At 42.6% G+C, this 18252-nt stretch overlaps 1 long non-coding RNA gene across 1 annotated transcript in view; it reads left to right on the top strand.

The window, feature by feature from the left end:
- Positions 1–11745: 11745 nt before the first annotated feature.
- The window catches only part of LOC123362838, a 66909-nt gene continuing 60402 nt past the window's right edge, over positions 11746–18252 (top strand). Inside the window, exon 1 of the long non-coding RNA XR_006576594.1 lies at positions 11746–11880. This is a non-coding gene — a long non-coding RNA (uncharacterized LOC123362838). The remainder of the gene's footprint in view (positions 11881–18252) is intronic.

Raw genomic sequence — 18252 nt, 5'->3', positions numbered from 1 at the left:
AAGCTGTAAGACGCTCTCCCAAGGCCAGATTCTGTCATCCTTACTCATGCTATGTATACCGTGACCCACTGGTTGGTGACAGAATACATCCCCCATTTTACCATAATCATCCATCATGCAAAAGCCTGTAGTGAATGAAATGAGCAGGAGTCACTTGTTGTTTTGCAGCAGGAGAAAAAGTCATATGGAGCTGTAAAACACCATCCCGCCGGTAGGAGGGAAATGTGTCTGAAGATCTAGGGTCTGATTCTTACACCAATGTAACAGAATGAATGCCACTGACCTCCATGAAGTTACACAAGCATAACGGAGTAGTAAATGAGGTTCATGGCATTTGGATCTTCCCATATGATAAGGGTTGAAAAGAAGAAGCTTTATCTAGAGCTATTGGATTTAGTGCCTGTATTAAAATGATGCTGTTTTCTGTACCTAAATCATATAACCTAACTAGCTGTTTTTACCAATGACAAATCCGTGCTGTCATAAATGAACAGATCTCTGCCCTATTTGAAGACAAGAAAATGGACAATGGTTACAAAGGCTGTACATACAAGGCATGTGTTTATGCTGTTATGGATTGTTCTTCTTAGTGCTAGATATTTAATTTGTTTTTTGAAAATGTATTTATCATTTATAGCCCGGGGAAATATCCTGCTGCAGAATACAGTACATTAATTCACTCAAGTGGAGATATTTTGTAAGTGGATGAATCTTTGTAGAAATCAAACTAAAAACCTGAAATGATGGATTTAGCCACTAGAGGGTGTTTTGAAGAGAGGTCCATCCTTAGAATGTTTCTCTGGATGAATGTTTTAACCCAGTAGTTCATTCTTATAGCACAAGGTATTGAACATGAAGTATTTTGGCTGCAGAGTTGATGTATTTTTTTTTTATCCTCAGTGTTTTTGGCTGGGGTGAAGATTAATAAGGGCCAGGTCCAGTGAAACTTAAAGACTGGATGTTGCAGTGCAGAAATTTGTTAGCCAGAATTTAAGAGCTTCTGTGGCGTTCTGCTGACCTCCGTGGCATGACAACTAAATGTGATGGGCCCAATCCCTGGGCTGTGTCTGATTTCTGCTCAGAGCAGCTCAAGGATGGGCAAAAATAGCTATGAGTCTTAGGGTTGTTCTAATTTGCATCTGTCCGCCTACAGCAAGGAGCAACTGGCATAGCAACCAGCAATTGCCAGAGCTTGTGAATGGCTTGGCCAGACCCCTTTCTCGGGAAGGCAGGAAGTGGTATAGGAATTACACAGCTAAACCAGACCTTTGCCACTTGGGGTTCTCCCAGAATTCTCCCCTAGCTGAGCAGGGCAAAGATTTGTTGTGGATTAATTTGTTCCATCTATCTGTGTATTTTTATTTCTGTAACTACAGCTGCTTCAAAGCTGCCAAGAGCCCATCTGCTTCAATGCTACAAACCTAAGGAAATGCATTTATTGTAAGGTCACTTGTGTGAATATAAGCCAAGATTTATTTGTTAAAAATGAGCTCCCGAAGTTCCAAGTCTGCGGCCTTTGGGCAAACCCATGATATAAAGGTTTGATCATAATAATAAAGGGCCAAAGAGCAGCCCAACTTGCTGTGCAAGGACTAATGAGGCACAAGACTATGCTCCTGTGTGGACTATTCATGCGGTAGGTAGCTGTGCAGGGAAAGATGCAGTCTCCATGGCGCTATCACATTCCTTCCACACTGTGACTGTGGATGGGGTGAGGAAGGGACAGAAGCTAGGCAGAGTGACTCTGGTATTCCAGGATCTGTGCACTGCGCCACGTATCGAGCTGAGGCTGGTTATTTCTCCCTCAGAGCAAGGGGAAAAGTGGCAGAGTCTGAGTCACAATATGCCTCTCCAGTTCTGCTCCCAGGGCAGCGCAACAGTGCACAGCGCTTGTAGCAAAGCCTCAACTAAGCAAAGTCAGGCTCCTAAAAGTGTATGGAGGCACTTGAGTATGAGGCTTGATTTCCAAAATTGCTGAGCTCCGTTTGTTACTTTCTCCTCCCCCACCCTCTGTCAGGTTTAACAGGGCCTGAAAATAAGACACTGTCAAACCTGATACAGGCACGATTAGCCCCTGGCTACTTCACCTCTAAATTGAAATATATAAACAAAATACAGATGCAGCTAGAGCATTCTTAACACAAATAGCTTGAGGTGCAGTAACTTATAACAGAAGGGAAACTGCTATACAGATATATACATCGCTAACACCTTAACAAAAAAACAGCCATGTGCATTTTGAAGTGTATTACTGTGCAATAGAGAAGGCTTTAAGCAATCCTCTATCACTCCAAACAACAAGTGATCAATGTTTTACATGCCTTAAGAATTTCTCTCAAGCTAATTACCTATCATCTTATGTAGCGTTCGCAATAAAAAGCAAAAACAAAACAAAGTCTAAAAGTGCCCAGTGATAAACTACTCAATTTAACAACAAAAAATAATGGTCCTGGTTTTTCTTTTCTTTTTGAAGTATTTGCTTAGAAGTGCTTTTGCTGTTATATCATTAGCACAAACATAATGATATAATGGGAAAGATGAGTAATAGATTACTTACAGGACTGACTTTTTTCACTTAGAAAGCGTAAAAATGTGTATGACCTTCTCTTAAAAAAATTGTGTGTTGCCGAGGGTGATGTGGTATAATAAGGTTAATGAGTAAAGAAATAACAAAATCTATTTTCATCATTCTTCACAGAACCAAATCACAGTACAGGGGAAACAGATGCTTTGGAACCCAGCCGAGTTGCTGATCAGTAGAAGCTGATTATCTATTAATGAGAGGTTTTTAGTGGTGTACCCTGGTGTAAAAACCACTAGACTCTATTCAACAAGCCATCAGTTGCAAATTCCATGTATATGAATCACTTGATTGATGTAAAAAATTTGAAACAGATTTTCCCCAGTGCCCTGTGGGTTGTCATGCACTAGTGCTCTCTTATCTGTTTATGTTAATGAAACAGGATTCTTCAGTAAGTAAATATGTGTAGTATTTAATTAAACTCACTGCTGGGCTCAGTGTGAGAATGTAGCCTGTATATTTTTTTTTAGTATTATTTTACTGTAATTTTTTCTCTTTTTCCACCCACTTTTCCCTTCCAGCAGCCTCATTCCCTTGACAGAGGGAAGGTGATTCTCATTTTGGCTTTGTCTGTACTAGAAAGCTGTACTAGTTAAAGATCTGTCAGCAGAAAGCCACCATCACAACCCGTTAAGGTTGTGCTATATGTAGGAATGTAAGGTGCTACATGTAGGAAAGAAAAACCAAATACACAAATAAGAACATAAGAATGGCCAAACTGGGCCAGACCAAAGGTCCATCTAGCCCAGTATCATGTCTTCTGACAGTGGCCAATGTCAGGTGCTTTAGAGGGAATAAACAGAACAGGTAATCGTCAAGTGATCCTTTCCCTATCTCCCATTCCCAGCTTCTGGCAAACAGAGGCTACAGATACTTCAGAGCATGGTTTTGCATCCCTGCCCATCCTGGCTAATAGCCACCGATGAACCTATCCTCCATGAACTCATCTAGTTATTTTTTGAATCCTGTTAGTCTTGCCCTTCACAATATCTTCTGGCAGAGTTCCACAGGGTGACTGTGCATTGTGTGAAGAAATACTTCCTGTTGTTCATTTTAAACGTGCTGCCTATTAATTTCATTTGTTGACCCCTAGTTCTTGTGTTATGGGAAGGAGTAAATAACACTTCCTTATTTACTTTCTCCACATCAATCATCATTTTATGGACCTCTATCATATCTTCCCTTAGTCGTCTCTTTTTGAAGCTGAAAAGTCCCAGTCTTATTATTCTCTCCTCATAGAGAAGCTTTTCCATACCCCTAATCATTTTTCTTGCCCATTTCTGTACCTTTTCCAATTCTGATGGGGTTTTTTGAGATGAGACAACTAGATCTGCACACAGTATTCAAGATGTGGGCATGCCACGGATTTATCTAGAGGCAATATGACATTTTCTGTTCTATTATCTATCCCTTTCCTAATGATTCCCAACATTCTGTTAGCTTTTTTACTGCCGCTGCACATTAAGTGGATGTTTTCAGAGAACTATCCACAATGACTCCAAGATCTTTCTTGAGTGGTAACAGTTAATTTAGACACTACCATTTTATATGTATAGTTGGGATTATGTTATCCAATGTGCATTACTTTGCATTTATCAACATCGAATTTCATAGAATTTTAGAATATTAGGGTTGGAAGGAACCCCAGGAGGTCATCTAGTCCAGTCCCCTGCTCAAAGCAGGACCAATTCCCAACTAAATCATCCCAGCCAGGGTTTTGTCATGCTGGGCCTTAAAAACCTCTCAGGATGGAGATTCCACCACCTCCCTAGGTAACCCATTCCAGTGATTCACCACCCTTCTTGTGAAATAGTGTTTCCTAATATCCAACCTAGACCTCCCCAACTACAACTTGAGATGATTGTTTCTTTTTTTGTCACCTGCCACCACTGAGAACAGCCTAGCACCATCCTCTTTGGAACCCCCCTTCAGGTAGTTGAAGGCTGCTATCAAATCCCCCCTCACTCTTCTGCAGACTAAATAACCCCAGTTCCCTCAGCTTCTCCTTGTAAGTTATGTGCCCCAGCCCCCTAATCATTTGTGTTGCCCTTTGCTAGACTCTCTCCAATTTGTCCACATTCCTTCTGTAGTTGGGGGACAAAAACTGGAAACAATACTCCAGGTGTGGCCTCACCAGCGCCAAATACAGGGGAATAATCACTTCCCTCAATCTGCTGCCAATGCTCCTACTAATATAGCCCAATATGCCGTTGGCCTTCTTGGCAACAAGGCATACTGCTGACTCATATACAGCTTCTCATCCACTGTATTCTCTGGGTCCTTTTCTGCAGAACTGCTGCTTAGCCAGTCAGTCCCCAGTCTGTAGTGGTGCATGGGATTCTTCCATTCTAAGTGCAGGACTCTGCACTTGTCCTTGTTGAACCTCATCCAATTTCTTTTGGCCCAATCCTCCAATTTGTCTAGGTGACTCCAGACACTATCCCTACCCTCCAGCATATCTACCTCTCCCTCCAGCTTAGTGTCATCTGCAAACTTGCTGAGGGTGCAATTCATCTCATCATCCAGATCATTAATAAAGATTTTGAACAAAATCAGCCCCGGGACCGAACCCTGGGGCACTCCGCTTGATACCGGCTGCCAACTAGACATTGAGCCATTGATCACTACCTGTTGAGCCTGACAATCTAGCCAGCTTTCTATCCACCTTATAGTCCATTCATCAAATCCATACTTTTTTAACTTGCTGGCAAGAATACTGTGGGAGACCGTATCAAAATCTTTGCTAAAGTCAAGATATCACATCCACCACTTTTCCCATATCCACAGAGCCAGTTATCTCATCATAGAAGGCAATCAGCCATTTTGTTGCCCAGTCATCCAGTTTTGTGAGATCCTTTTGTAACTCTTCACAGTCTGCTTTGGACTTAGCTATCTTGGATAGTTTAGTATCATCTGCAAGTTTTGCTACCTCGCAGTTTACCCCTTTTTCCAGATCATTTAGGAATATGTTGAATTGTACTGGTCCCAGTACAGACCCCAGAGGGCACTACTATTTACCTCTCTCCATTGTCGAAACTGACAATTTATTCCTACCCTTTGTTTCCTATCTTTTAACCAGTAACTGATCCATGAGAGGACCTTCTCTTTTATCCCATGATACCTTGCTTTCCTTAAGAGCCTTTGGTTGAGGGACCCTGTGAAAGGCTTTCTGAAAGTCCAAGTATACTATAGTCACTGGATGACCCTTGTCTACATGCTTGTTGGTCCCCTCAAAGAATTCTAGTAGATTGGTGAAGCATGATTTCCCTTTAAAAAAAATTTTGACTCTTCCCCAACAAAGATAAGAATGGCCGAAGGTCCATCTAGCCCAGTATCCTGTCTTCCAACTGTGGCCAATGCCAGGTGCCTCAGAGGGACTGAACAGAGCAGGTAATCATCAAGTGATCCATCCTCTGTTGCCCATTCCCAGCTTCTGGCAAACAGAGGCTAGGGACACCATCCCTGCCCATCCTGGCTAATAGCTTTTGATGAACTTATCCTCCATGAATTTATCTAGTTCTTTTTTGAATAACTTCTCTGGCCTTCACAATATCCTCTGGCAAAGAGTTTCATGGATTTACTGTGCAGTTGTACGAAGAAATACTGATGAACATGATACGTGTCTGATAATTCTGTTCTTTAATGTAGTTTCAACCAATTTGCCTGGTACTGAAGTTAGGCTTGCCAGCCTGTAATTGCCAGGATCTCCTCTGGAGCCTTTTTTAAAAATTGGCATCACATTAGCTATCCATCAGTCATTTGGTACAGAAGCTGATTTAAATGATAGGTTACATACCATAGTTAATAGTTCTGCGATTTCACATTTGAGTTCCTTCAGAACTATTGGGTGAATGCCATCTGGTCCTGGTGACTTATTACTGTTTAATTTATCAATTTGTTTCAAAACGTCCTCTAATGACACATCAATCTGGGACAGTTCCTCAGATCTGTCACCTAAAAAGAATGGCTCAGGTTGGGGAATCTCCCTCACATCCTCAGTTGTGAAAACTGATGCAACAAATTAATTTAGTTTCTCCTCAATGGCCTTATCTTCCTTGAGTGCTCCTTTAGCATCTCGATTGTCCAGTGGCACACTGGTTGTTTAGCAGACTTCCTGTTTCTGATGTACTTAAAAAAAAATGTTGCTGTTACTTTTTGAGACTTTAGCTAGCTGTTCTTTGAATTCTTTTTTGGCCTTCCTAATTATATTTTACACTTCAATTGCCAGAGTTTATGCTCCTTTCTATTTTCCTCACTAGGATTTAACTTCCACTTTTTAAAGGATGCCTTTTTGCCTCTCACTGCTTCTTTTACTTTGTTGGTTAGCCATGGTGGCACTTTTTTGATCCTCTTGCTGAGTTTAAGTTGAAGTATACATTTAAATTGAGCCTCTATGTTGTCTTGAAAAAGTTTCCATACAGCTTGCAGGGATTTCACTTTGGGCACTGTACCTTTTTATTTCTGTTTAACTAACTTCTTCATTTTTGTGTAGTTCTCCTTTCTGAAATCAAATGCTACTGTGGTGGGCTGCTAAGGTGTTTTCCCCACAGGGATGTTAAATTTTATTATTTTATGGTCACTAGTACCAAGTGGTTCAGTTATATTCACCTCTTGGATCAGCTCCTGTGCTCCGCTTAGGACTAAATCAAGAATTGCCTGTGCTTTTGTGCATTCCAGGACTAGCTGCTTCAAGAAGCAGTCATTTAAGATGTCAAGAAACTTTATCTCTGCATCCCTTCCTGAGGTGACATGTACCCAGTCAATATGGGGTGTAACCGTGCCTTTGTGGGTCACAACTGAAAATACCAAATTCAGGACAAACGGTTGAGAAATAGGGCAGACACACCCCAAAACTGGAGGTTATTCTCCCATGAGATATACCAAACCAGCAACAAAATTAAACTTCTGTCTCACCACACTGGCCAACAAGAAGTCAGGAAAGCAGTTTCCTTAGATATTCCAGTCCTTGTATCACCACCAAAAACACTGGATTTAAAGATGAGTGGTTCTTTACGACCAGTCTCATCAAATACAGGGTTCTTCTGATCCCAAAGGACCAGCCACAGACCCAGGTCAATATATTACTCAGATCTTACCCCAAAATCACACTGATGCCAATCCTTCAGTATCTAAAATCTAAAAGTTTATTTATAAAAAGAAAGAAAGGTGAGACTTAAAATTGGTTAAAGGAATCAAATGCATACAATAAATGCGAAGTTCTTGATTCAGGCTTGTAGCAGTGGTGGAATAAACTGTTGGCTTAAGTCGAGTCTCTGGCTGCTTCCAAATCATTGAAAGCAGTCCCTTGGTTAGAATGCTCCCATTAGTATAAATTCATAGTCCAGAGCTTTGAGCAGGAAAGAGGCAAAATGGAGGTGTTTCCAGGGCCTTTTATAGCTTCAGCCATGTGGTGGGAAACCCATTATTTCAAACCAAGCCCTCAGCACAGCTAGTGGAAAATTACAGGTGACAATATGGGGTTTGGAGTCACATGGGCAAGTCAGATGTCCATGCATAACTTTGCTTAGTCACAGCAGCGGCCACCTATACTTCAGATGGAACATCCACAGGAAAGTCCGTTAAGTGTAGATGGGCATCTCCCTGGTCCATTGTGAGTTAAGTGTCCCTTGATGAGCCACTTAATTTGAATAGTCCCTTTAAGATGTGCTAGCTAACTACCTTGTGGGCGTTACTCTAGGAGCAAACATTTGAAATACAGGTATAGAGCCAATATTCATAACTTCAAATACAAAAATGATACCTGCATACCAATAGCATAACCATATTCAGCAAATCATAACCTTTCCATAGACATCTTACGTGCCACATTTTTTACAAGATTTGTTGTAAGTATATAACAGTGGTAGCAACAATGATCTATACGGTGCTCTTTTAATCAGATAATGTCACATGGGGATAATTGAAATTCCCCATTATTATGGAGGCTATTAAAAATAAAAAACTCTCTAATCTCCTTGAGCATTTCACAGTCATTATCATCATCCTGGTCAGGGGATCAGTAGCATACCCTTCTCCTATATTCAGAATGGGGGATAACAGGCTTAATAGCAGCACTGCTGAGAAGGAGTTGGGAGTTGTGGTGGATCACAACCTCAACATGAATCAGCACTGCTGATGCTGGGGGCGGAAAAAAAAAGCAAATGCAATTTGGGGTTGCATTAACAAGAGGAATAGCATGCAAGTCATGGGAGGTGATAGTATGCTCTACTTGGCACCGGGTAGGCCTCAGCTGGAGTACTGTGTCCAGTTTTGGTCACTGCTGTACATAAATGATGTAGCAAGACTAGAAAGGATCCAAAGGCGAGTGACACAGATGATCAAAGGGCTGGAATGCAAGCTATATGTGCAAAGGCTAAAGGACGTGGGTGTGTTTAGTTTGGAAAAGAGGAGATTAATGTGGGGATGAGATTGAAAACCACTAAGACTTGAAAGGCTGCCATAAAAAAGATGGAGAAAAATTGCCCTCTTGCCACAGAGGGCAGGACAAGAGGCAATGGGTTCAAACTACAACATACAAACTACATGCATGGGTTCAAACTACATGCATCCGACGAAGTGGGTATTCACCCATGAAAGCGCATGCTCCAAAACGTCTGTTAGTCTATAAGGTGCCACAGGACTCTTTGCTGCTGAAACTACAACATAGTAGATTTAGATTAAATCGCAGGAAAAGTTTCCTAAGTGTAAGAACAGTAGGACAATGTAATAAATTGCCTGAGGAAGTTGTGGAAGCCCCTTCACTGAAGGTTTTCAAAAGGAGTCTTGATGGCCATCTGTCTTAGATGGTTTAGACAGAACAAATCCTGCATCATGGCAGGGGGTTAGACTAGATGATCCTTGTGATCCCTTCTAATCCGATGATTCTATGTTGGTCCCAGGATATTAAAGAGAAAAAGTGGGTCCAACTTAAGTTGGTCCAATAAAGATATTACTTCACCCACCTTGTGTCTCAAGTGAACTTGGTTTAAAAATTCATGAGATTTTTTTTTCTAAGAGATTACATTTTCGGTTCATTTTATTTGCCCTCTGGCTTCTAAGCCTTTAGGGTTCATATTTCCAAACTTTTCTCCACAACTAAGAAAGCAAGAACAGCTCATTATTTTAAATGAAAGCTGAGATACTCTCATACTCAAACTCAAGAGCTGGAGCTTTAAGAAAACACTAAAGAGCATCAGACTAGCGATAAAATCACGTGTTGGCAGCACTGCAAACTTTCTCTTTGTGGATACAAGTGGAAATCCCCTGGGGTGAATCCTGGTCCCACTGAAGTTAATGGAAAAACTCCTATTATCTCCACTTGGTCCAAGATTTGCCCCCACCCCCACATGAAAGCAAATGATCAGTCAAAAGTTAATAAAATGAGAGCAGTTAGTCAAACAACCATCAGGGTGAAATTTTTTTATCTAAACTTTTCAACAAACATTACCAAAAAAAAAAAAGTCAAATATCACTTTAATTTTTTTATGATGAGTGAAAAGGGACACGTTTTGTTTAATAATAAAACAAACAATGATTTGTTGCAAATGGATGACCCAGTTGTGTTGCTAACTCATTCTTCTGCAGAGTGGAAGATCTAACCCTGCAACAGAGATAGAGAGTCACAAGCAGTTGGCTTTTTAAGAGGAGGTGGATCTTAGCAGGGCCGGCTCTAGGTTTTTTGCCGCCCCAAGAAAAAAACATTTTGGCTGCCCCCCGTCCCAGCCCTGGGCTCCCCCCTTCCCTCCCGCCAGTGTCCCCCACACACACCTCCTGCTGCCCCAGCCCTGGGTTCTCCCCCACACACACACCTGCACCCTCCTTCTGCCCCAGCCCTGGGTCACTGGTAACTCGCTCCCAGGGCGGGTCATTCAGCAGGAATTTTGGATGTGCACAAAATACAGACAGGATTGGGTCCCATATGGTTACAGAGCTGCATTAAAGTGGAACAATTTTCAGCTTGTGTGATTGGAGGATATCTGGATGCATATTATAGGACTGTCCTCCATAAATGAGGAAAAGTTGAGGTGCCTTTATTATTCTTTTGTTCCACTCTTTCTTTCTATGGGGAATTTGCCAATGCAATATCACTGTCTTCCTTTTAAACAAACAAACAAACAAACAAAAAAGGCAATGGCTGTTGAAAATAGCAATTCCAGTCCTAATAACCACTGGGAAGCATTTCTTGCTCAATTTTATCCTACTTTTTCTACAGCAAGTTACAGTGGATCAGTATATTTGATTTGGGAGAAATGACGTAACAGCTGCCCAAACTGAGCTTGAGCACTCCTGAATTTTGAGGTGTTCAAATCTAGAAGGCAGGTGCTCGGTGTGGGTGTGGGGCTGTGGGCTCTGTGGGGGAGCACGGCAGCATGTATGCAGCAGCGTGTCTGGAGCTGCGCATAGCCAGACACGCTGGTCTGAGTGGCACGGTAAGGGGGCTGGGGGTTGGAGAAGGGGTAGGGGGTTCCGGGGGGGCAGTCAAGGGACAGGGAGCAGGGGGGGTTGGATGGGGCGGAGGTTCGGGGGGCAGTCAGGGGACAGGCAGCAGTAGGATAGGCATGGGAGTCCCAGGTGGTTGTCAGGGGACAAGTAGGGGGTGGGGTCCTGGGGGGAAGTTGGGAGGGTCTCAGGAGGGGGCAGTTGGGGACAAGAAGAAGGGAGGCTTAGATGGGGGGGGTCCCGGGAGGGGGCAATCAGGGGACAAGGACCAGCGGCGCTTAGATAGGAGGTGGGGTTCTGGGGACAGTTAGGGGCAGGGGTCCCAGGAGGGGGCGATCAGGGGACAGGAAGCAGGGGTGGGGGGGTTGGAGTTTCTGTGGGGGGCAGTCGGAGAGAGTGGATGGTGGCAGGGTGGGGCTTCCCTCCCCCCGGAGTGTCCTGTTTTTTGAATGTTAAACTATGGTCTCCCTACCATTCACAGCACGTTGCCGCATGAGGTCCCCCTCCTTCCTTTCCAGTTGGTAGTGGCCAAGGGAATGCTGGGAAATGTAGTTCTTTCCCTGCTCCAGGGCTGGGTCTATAGGCAGGGAGCAAACCAAGGAACTACAGCTCCCAGAGCCCCCTGTTGGTTCTCAGCTCCCATGCCGCCCCTGCAAATGGGCTGCCCCATGCAGGTGCTTGCTTTGCTGGTGCCTAGAGCCGCCCCTGGGTCTTAGGTTTATCAGGTGGAGATAACTTGTCCCCCCACCAGATGGGGAAAATGGGTCATGTAACTCAATCAGGCTGAGGGCTGCAGAGAGGAGGGATAAAGTCTTCTGCAGGAGACCCTATGATTCCAGTGGAGAAAATACTCCAGCAAGGTAGGGCTCAGGACTGGTCTGCCAAAGCAGGGAAAAGCTGTAGGCTGGAAGGCCTGGTTTGGACTTTGAAGACTTTATTCTCACAGATTATTCAAAACAATAAAACTGTTTTTTATATATGGAGATATCCTATCTCCTAGAGGTGGAAGGGACCCTGAAAGGTCATTGAGTCCAGCCCCCTGCCTTCACTAGCAGGACCAAGTACTGATTTTGCCCCAGATCCCTAAGTGGCCCCCTCAAGGACTGAATTCAGAACCCTGGGTTTAGCAAGCCAATGCTCAAACCACTGAGCTATCTCTCCCTGCTGCCTTGTGTTATTAGCCAAGTAAAAAGTCGGTGTGGAGTTTGAAGGGACCTGGTAACAATGCTGGTTCTGGTGGGACCCAACTGAGAGTGCCAATTCAGGATGAATTGCTTAAAGCAGGGCAGTTACAACCCAAGGCTGGGGTTTTTCCACCTCTAAAGCAAACCAAACCAGCCAGACAGCGAGGACTTTGGTTTTACCCCACTGGCTAACCACAAGTCACACAAGCAATTTCCTTATACACTCCAGTTTCCCAGTATCACCACCAGCGCCACTCGTTATGGATATAAATGGTTATGAAAACCAATACCCCAGTAAAAAAAAAGAGGTTCTCTCTATCCCAATGGACCAAGCCCCAGACCCAGGTCAATATACAAATCAGATCATGCCCACAAATCATGTCATTGTCAATCCTTTAGAATCTAAAGGTTTGTTCATAAAATGAAAAAGATACAGATGAGAGCTAGAATTGGTTAAATGGAATCAATTACATACAGTAATGGCAAACTTCTTGGTTCAGGCTTGTAGCAGTGATAGAATAAACTGCAGGTTCAAATCAAGTCTCTGTAGTACATCCACAGCTGGTATAGGTCATTCAGTCCTTTGTTTCAGAGCTTCAGTTTGTAGCAAAGTCCCTCCAGACGTAAGAAGCAGGATTGAAGACAAGATGGAGGAAATACATCAGACTTTTATAGTCTCTTGCCATGTGGTCTCTGCTTTCTTTGTCCCAAAGACAAGCATTCCAGCATATGGCATGAAAAAACCTTAGAGTTTTGTCCATAGGCATGTGCCTGCATGCCTGGCTGAGTCACAAGGTGTATCTGCCTTCTTTCAATGGGTCACTCATATACCTGATGGTCCTTAATGGGCCATCAAGCAGGCTAGGCAGTGCTGATGCCAAATTGTCTGGGGTGTCACCCAAAATCATAGCACAAGTTTGAAATACAGACAGTGTAGAGCCAATACTTATTATATAGACAGAATAATCATAACCAGCAAACCATAACCTTGTCTTTGGCACCTTATTTGACCCCCTTTATACAAGATTTGGTGCCACTACAGGACCTTGGTTGCAAAAATAATCTATACAGTCCCAGTTTATGTCGCTAATGTCACACCTGCATAGATAGATTTGAGAGCAGGGAGCCTGAAAGGCCTATGCGGGGGGGAGGGCTCTGGAGATGGTGAACCTGTTACCAAGAGTTTGCAGCAGTTCTTTTAGGTCAGCAGTTCTCAACCAGGGGGATGCAGAGGTCTTCTGGGAGTACATCAACTCATCTAGATATTTGCCTACTTGTACAACAGGCTACATAAAAGGCACTAGCAAAGTCAATGCAAACTCAAATTTCTTACAGACAATGGGTTATTTATACTGCTCTATATAACTATACACTGAAATGTAAGTACAATATTTATATTCCAATTGATTTATTTGATAATTATATGGAAAACATGAGAAAGTAAACCAATTTTTAGTCATAGTGTGCTGTGACACTTTTGTATTTGTATGTCTGATTTTGTAAGCAAATAGTTTTTAAGTGAGGTGAAACTTGGGGGTAAACAAGACAAATGAGACTCCTGAAAGGGGTCCAGTAGTCTGGAAAGGTAGAGCCACTACTCTAGGTGCTGTGCTTTTATTGGAGGCAAAAGGCAGGGAGAGGGTAGTGCAGAGGCAAATGCCCCAATTCCCCTGCAAGTTCCCCAACATCAGCAAGGCAAATGCACGTAACTGTATGGGGGTGTGAGAGAGAAATACAAATATGTGTGTGCACATTAGGTATTTGTGCAGAAATGACATGGATTTTTAAATTCCGTCCCTGCAAAACATCTAACAAACTGAAATCACAGTAGCATCTGTGCAAACCCACAAATAAAGCATTAAACCTCAAAGTGTCTGTGCGCTATAATCCACAGATCTGCCCAAATTCTGCCTTTGTTCACTGTATCATCTCCCAGTGAAGTCACATGTGTACATCCAAGTGCTCAATTTGTCCCTTGCTGGATTATTTTACTTTGGTGTTTTTTTGATTTGATATATAAAGGTAAAACCAGCAGGCAATGCACATGTCTTAAATCTTGATGCTCTCTTCTGCAAACAATGAAAAGGCTGTTGGCAAGCACTGTAATTCATAAAACAGGGAGAGAGAAATGAGAACCCTTTAGATCAGCATAGAAGGACATGTTAAATATTCCTTAGCATGGCTAGCAGTCACCAAAGAGTCCCTCTTTGCCTGATCTTAGTAGTTTTACTGTGCAGGGACTGCAGGATTGAATCTATATTAGGGCTGATACAGGCTAGAGAAATTCAGAATATTATTGTTTGCTTTATGGTAGCACCTCGAGGGAATAACTGAGATCAGGGCCCTGTTGGGTTAAGGAGCGCAAACACACTAAAAGACAGTCCTTGCCCCAAAAGGATTAAACAGACAAAGGCTGGAGAAGGAAAGTATTATTATCCCTAATGTAAAGCTGGGGAACTGAAGTACAGCCTGGTTAAGTGACTTGTCTAAGATGGCACAGGATACCAGTGGCATAGTCAGGATTTGAATCTAGATCTCCTGAGTCCCAGTCCAGTGCCATAACCACAAGATCAACCTTCTTCTCTAGAACTAGCAAAAATAAGGTGACTCCTATGCTCTGGCCCTGAAAAGGGCCCAATCCTGTGAGGTGCTGAGGTCTTCTTAGAAGACTCCCAGCACCATACAGGACCAGTCCTGAGAGCAGGCAGAAGAGGTGGCATGAAACGATGAAACATCAAAGACCAAATTGCTTTGCTTTTCTCTAACAGGAAGATAATACAATTACTTTTGATCCTTAAGCTTAGTGACTGTTGTGAAACTTTAAAAGGAGAATCCAAGATGATGGCTGCTGCATCACTTCTTCTTTTTTTTTTTTAAGGGAGTATGCTCCTTAATTCACAATCGTCTTGAATCATTCCTCCAGACTTTCCATAAGAGACGTAGCATAATGGTCTTATTTTTTTTCTTCTCTTTTCTGAGTGTTTTCTTATTCAATATAGATGCTACAGTATTTTAAGAGCTTAAATGAGAAGAATGACCTCTTTCAGAATGACTGCATTAGAGAATATGCCTGAGGAGGATGCTTCAAAACCAAGAGGAGAGAAGCAGATGTTTCTATCTATTGCTCAGACTGTGCCACTTTACTCACTTATGTCTTTAGGAAACAAAGATGCACTAGTTGTGAGATTCACAACGTAAATGTGTGTGTGTGGGGGGGAAGAAGGGTAGAAGAAATAGGGACACAGAGGCAAGTTAAGATTCTTCTCCATATAATGAGAAACTGCTTAACATTCCTTTGTGTGTTCTAGATAACATATACAGCCAGAAATATTCTGTCTAATCTTAAATATATACTGACATAACTCCATTGACTTTGTTGGTGTTATTCCTGATTGATCCCAGTGGAAACATTAATTACCTTCCCTGTTAAACATTTATACCTTATTTCCAGTCTCGGGTTTTCTAGCTTCAACTTCCAGCTGAAGAGTTATTATTAAATATTTGTTCCCCATGTTGGTACTTATAGGCTGTAATCAACTCGCCTCTCCACCTTCTGTTTGTTAAACTAACTAGATTGAGCTCTTTGAGTCCATCACTGTAAGGCATGTTTTCTAATCCTTTAATCATTCTCGTGGCTCTTCTCTGAAGCCTCTCCAATTTATCAACATCCTCCTTGAATTGTGGAAGTCATTAAAATGTGGCACAGGATTTCAGCAGTGATCATACCAGTGCCCAGTGCAGAGGTCAAATACCCTCTCTACTCCTACTCAGAATTCCCCTGTTTATGCATCCCAGGATCACATTACCTCTTTTGGCCTTAGTGTCATGCGTCACTTTCAGCTGATTAGCCACCATGATCCCCAAATCTCTTGTGGAGATTCTGCATCCCAGGATAGAGTTTCCCAGTGGACTAGCTTCACTTGTTAGTCACTGTTAAGCTCCTGTATGTTCCCTGCTTATTTTTACTTCTGGTGCGTGATAGAAAGGGTTCCTTTCTTTTAACATCCTTATGATGCACATGGTACAAAACTGAGGCAATGCATTACTTACTGTGCCCCTGGTTTTCAGCTGCCTTTCTCTTGATAATAAATATGACTATTATACTAAGATAAAGGAGAAACAGCCCTACCACAATGGAGTCCACTGGAGCTTTGTTTATACCTTCCTTTTCCTTCAGGATTAGTTTTAAACCTTGCTCTCTCTCATTTTTTCAGTCCCACTATCCATGCTGTACACATTTGGTGCCTGATGTGGTCCCCTCCAAAAATTACCCACTAAGGGCAAATTATGGTTGAGGGGGTGTTGATACAGGAGAGGAGAAGATAAAGATCCTTTTCCCCACTCCACCGTGCAGGAAGCAACTATAATCTAGCTGCGTAGTACTTAAGTAGGAGAGCTGGAGCCTGTAAGGCTCCATGCTGTAGAATCCTGGGCCGTGTCCCCATCTCCTGCTCCCCTGTACAGAGATGAGCCCTGACGGTGTTAGGCTGGGTGTGCTGGTACAGCTTGCTAAAAGGGTAAGGAAGGGCCATTGTATAGCATGCTCCCCTTGGTGCCCATTATGCATGCATAGTATCTTGCAGTACAGCACTCGCTCCTTGTGTTCTCTTGTTGTTCTAGAACTATAATTCAGCCCAAACAGTACGGGCCAAAATCCAATCAGAAATCCAGGATTCTAGTCCCTGTGTGGAGTGGTTGGGGGCCACGTTAGGATACTTCTATCAAGAATTCTTTCCGCATACTATTTGCTAGATATGTGATAATATAGTTCCCTTGGCCAGAGCAGATAGCCTCAAGTGTCCAAGCTGACCAGATGAATGTTCTAACCTGTCTCTGATGCTCACTCCTTGGTGTAATATTTAATATAGAAAAAGTTGTTACCTGGGAGGAGATGGCTTGAAAACCCAATTTGAAACGAGAATTTATGTAATCTCTCTCTCTCTTACACCAAATTAGAGTGAAGAGTAATTTCAAACTATTACTTCTATAACTAAAGCATAATGTGATGCCCCAGGAAACCTGCAGGGCTAGATTCTGTCATCCCAAGATATTTTTTTCACAGAAGGCTCCCTTAGTGCAAACCCAAATACAAAGTAATAATTATTTGTTTAGAGCAAAGTCAGGATCAGAATTTAACTCTCTGGGGAGATGTGTAATTTTCGTGCTAACTCAGAAAGACGCTTCTCTCAATTCTGCTAGTTGTGGTTTTGATGCATTTGTACCCTGAACACCTGACCTATGCTGATAGGTAATTTAGTCTTACTTCAGCATGGTACTTGGGTGTATCTAGCATACAAATAGTTCTTAGTGTACACTATTGATTTCAATGGAACTACTCACGTGCTTAAGGGTAGCCGTATGCTAAAGTACCTTGCTTAATTGGGGTATATATTATTAGGATGGGGTCATTGTAATGAAAGTATCTTTTAGGTTTTTAGAGAATTATTTTTTGTTCATTTCATAGACTCTAGAACTAATATTTTTGGCTTTGAGGAATAGACAATCCCTGAAGTTAGATTCTAATATGGCTGTAATAATTATTTGCTGTCCAAGGATCGCCAAAGTGCTTCATGAAGGTGGGTATGGCTGGATCACTGGAAGTCAGGATTGACTCCTGGGATCTAAAAGCAATAGCCTCTACTGCCTGAAGTAAATACCCATCCCTGAAAGCTTGAATCCAGTCATAAATCTCTATGCTTTCCAGCACTAGAGGAAGACACAGAGCCACGCCATTAGTGTGAGTTACCCATGGATAACTGAGGCACCAGGAGCTGAGAGTCAGACTCTTCCCTATTTTAACCAGGTTTCCATTCTCTGCCCACCCTGTACAGGTTAAAATAAGTGGCAGAGGTTTGCACTCATAATAATATGAAGACACAGATAATGTCACTTGCCCATCTGATTACACCCACAACCATAGGTACTGAGTTTTTTTTTTCCTGGGAGTGCTCTGCCCCCAACTCTGCCCCCTCCCTAAGGCCCCCTCCCACTCACTGCTCTCCATCCTCTCCCAGGCAACTCCCCCAGCCTCCAATCAGCTGGTTGGGG

Source organism: Mauremys mutica, chromosome 2 (assembly GCF_020497125.1).
Source record: "Mauremys mutica isolate MM-2020 ecotype Southern chromosome 2, ASM2049712v1, whole genome shotgun sequence".
NCBI lineage: Eukaryota > Metazoa > Chordata > Testudines > Geoemydidae > Mauremys > Mauremys mutica.
The sequence above is the reverse complement of the archived record's forward strand: the minus strand, read 5'-3'. Positions and strand labels throughout refer to the sequence as shown.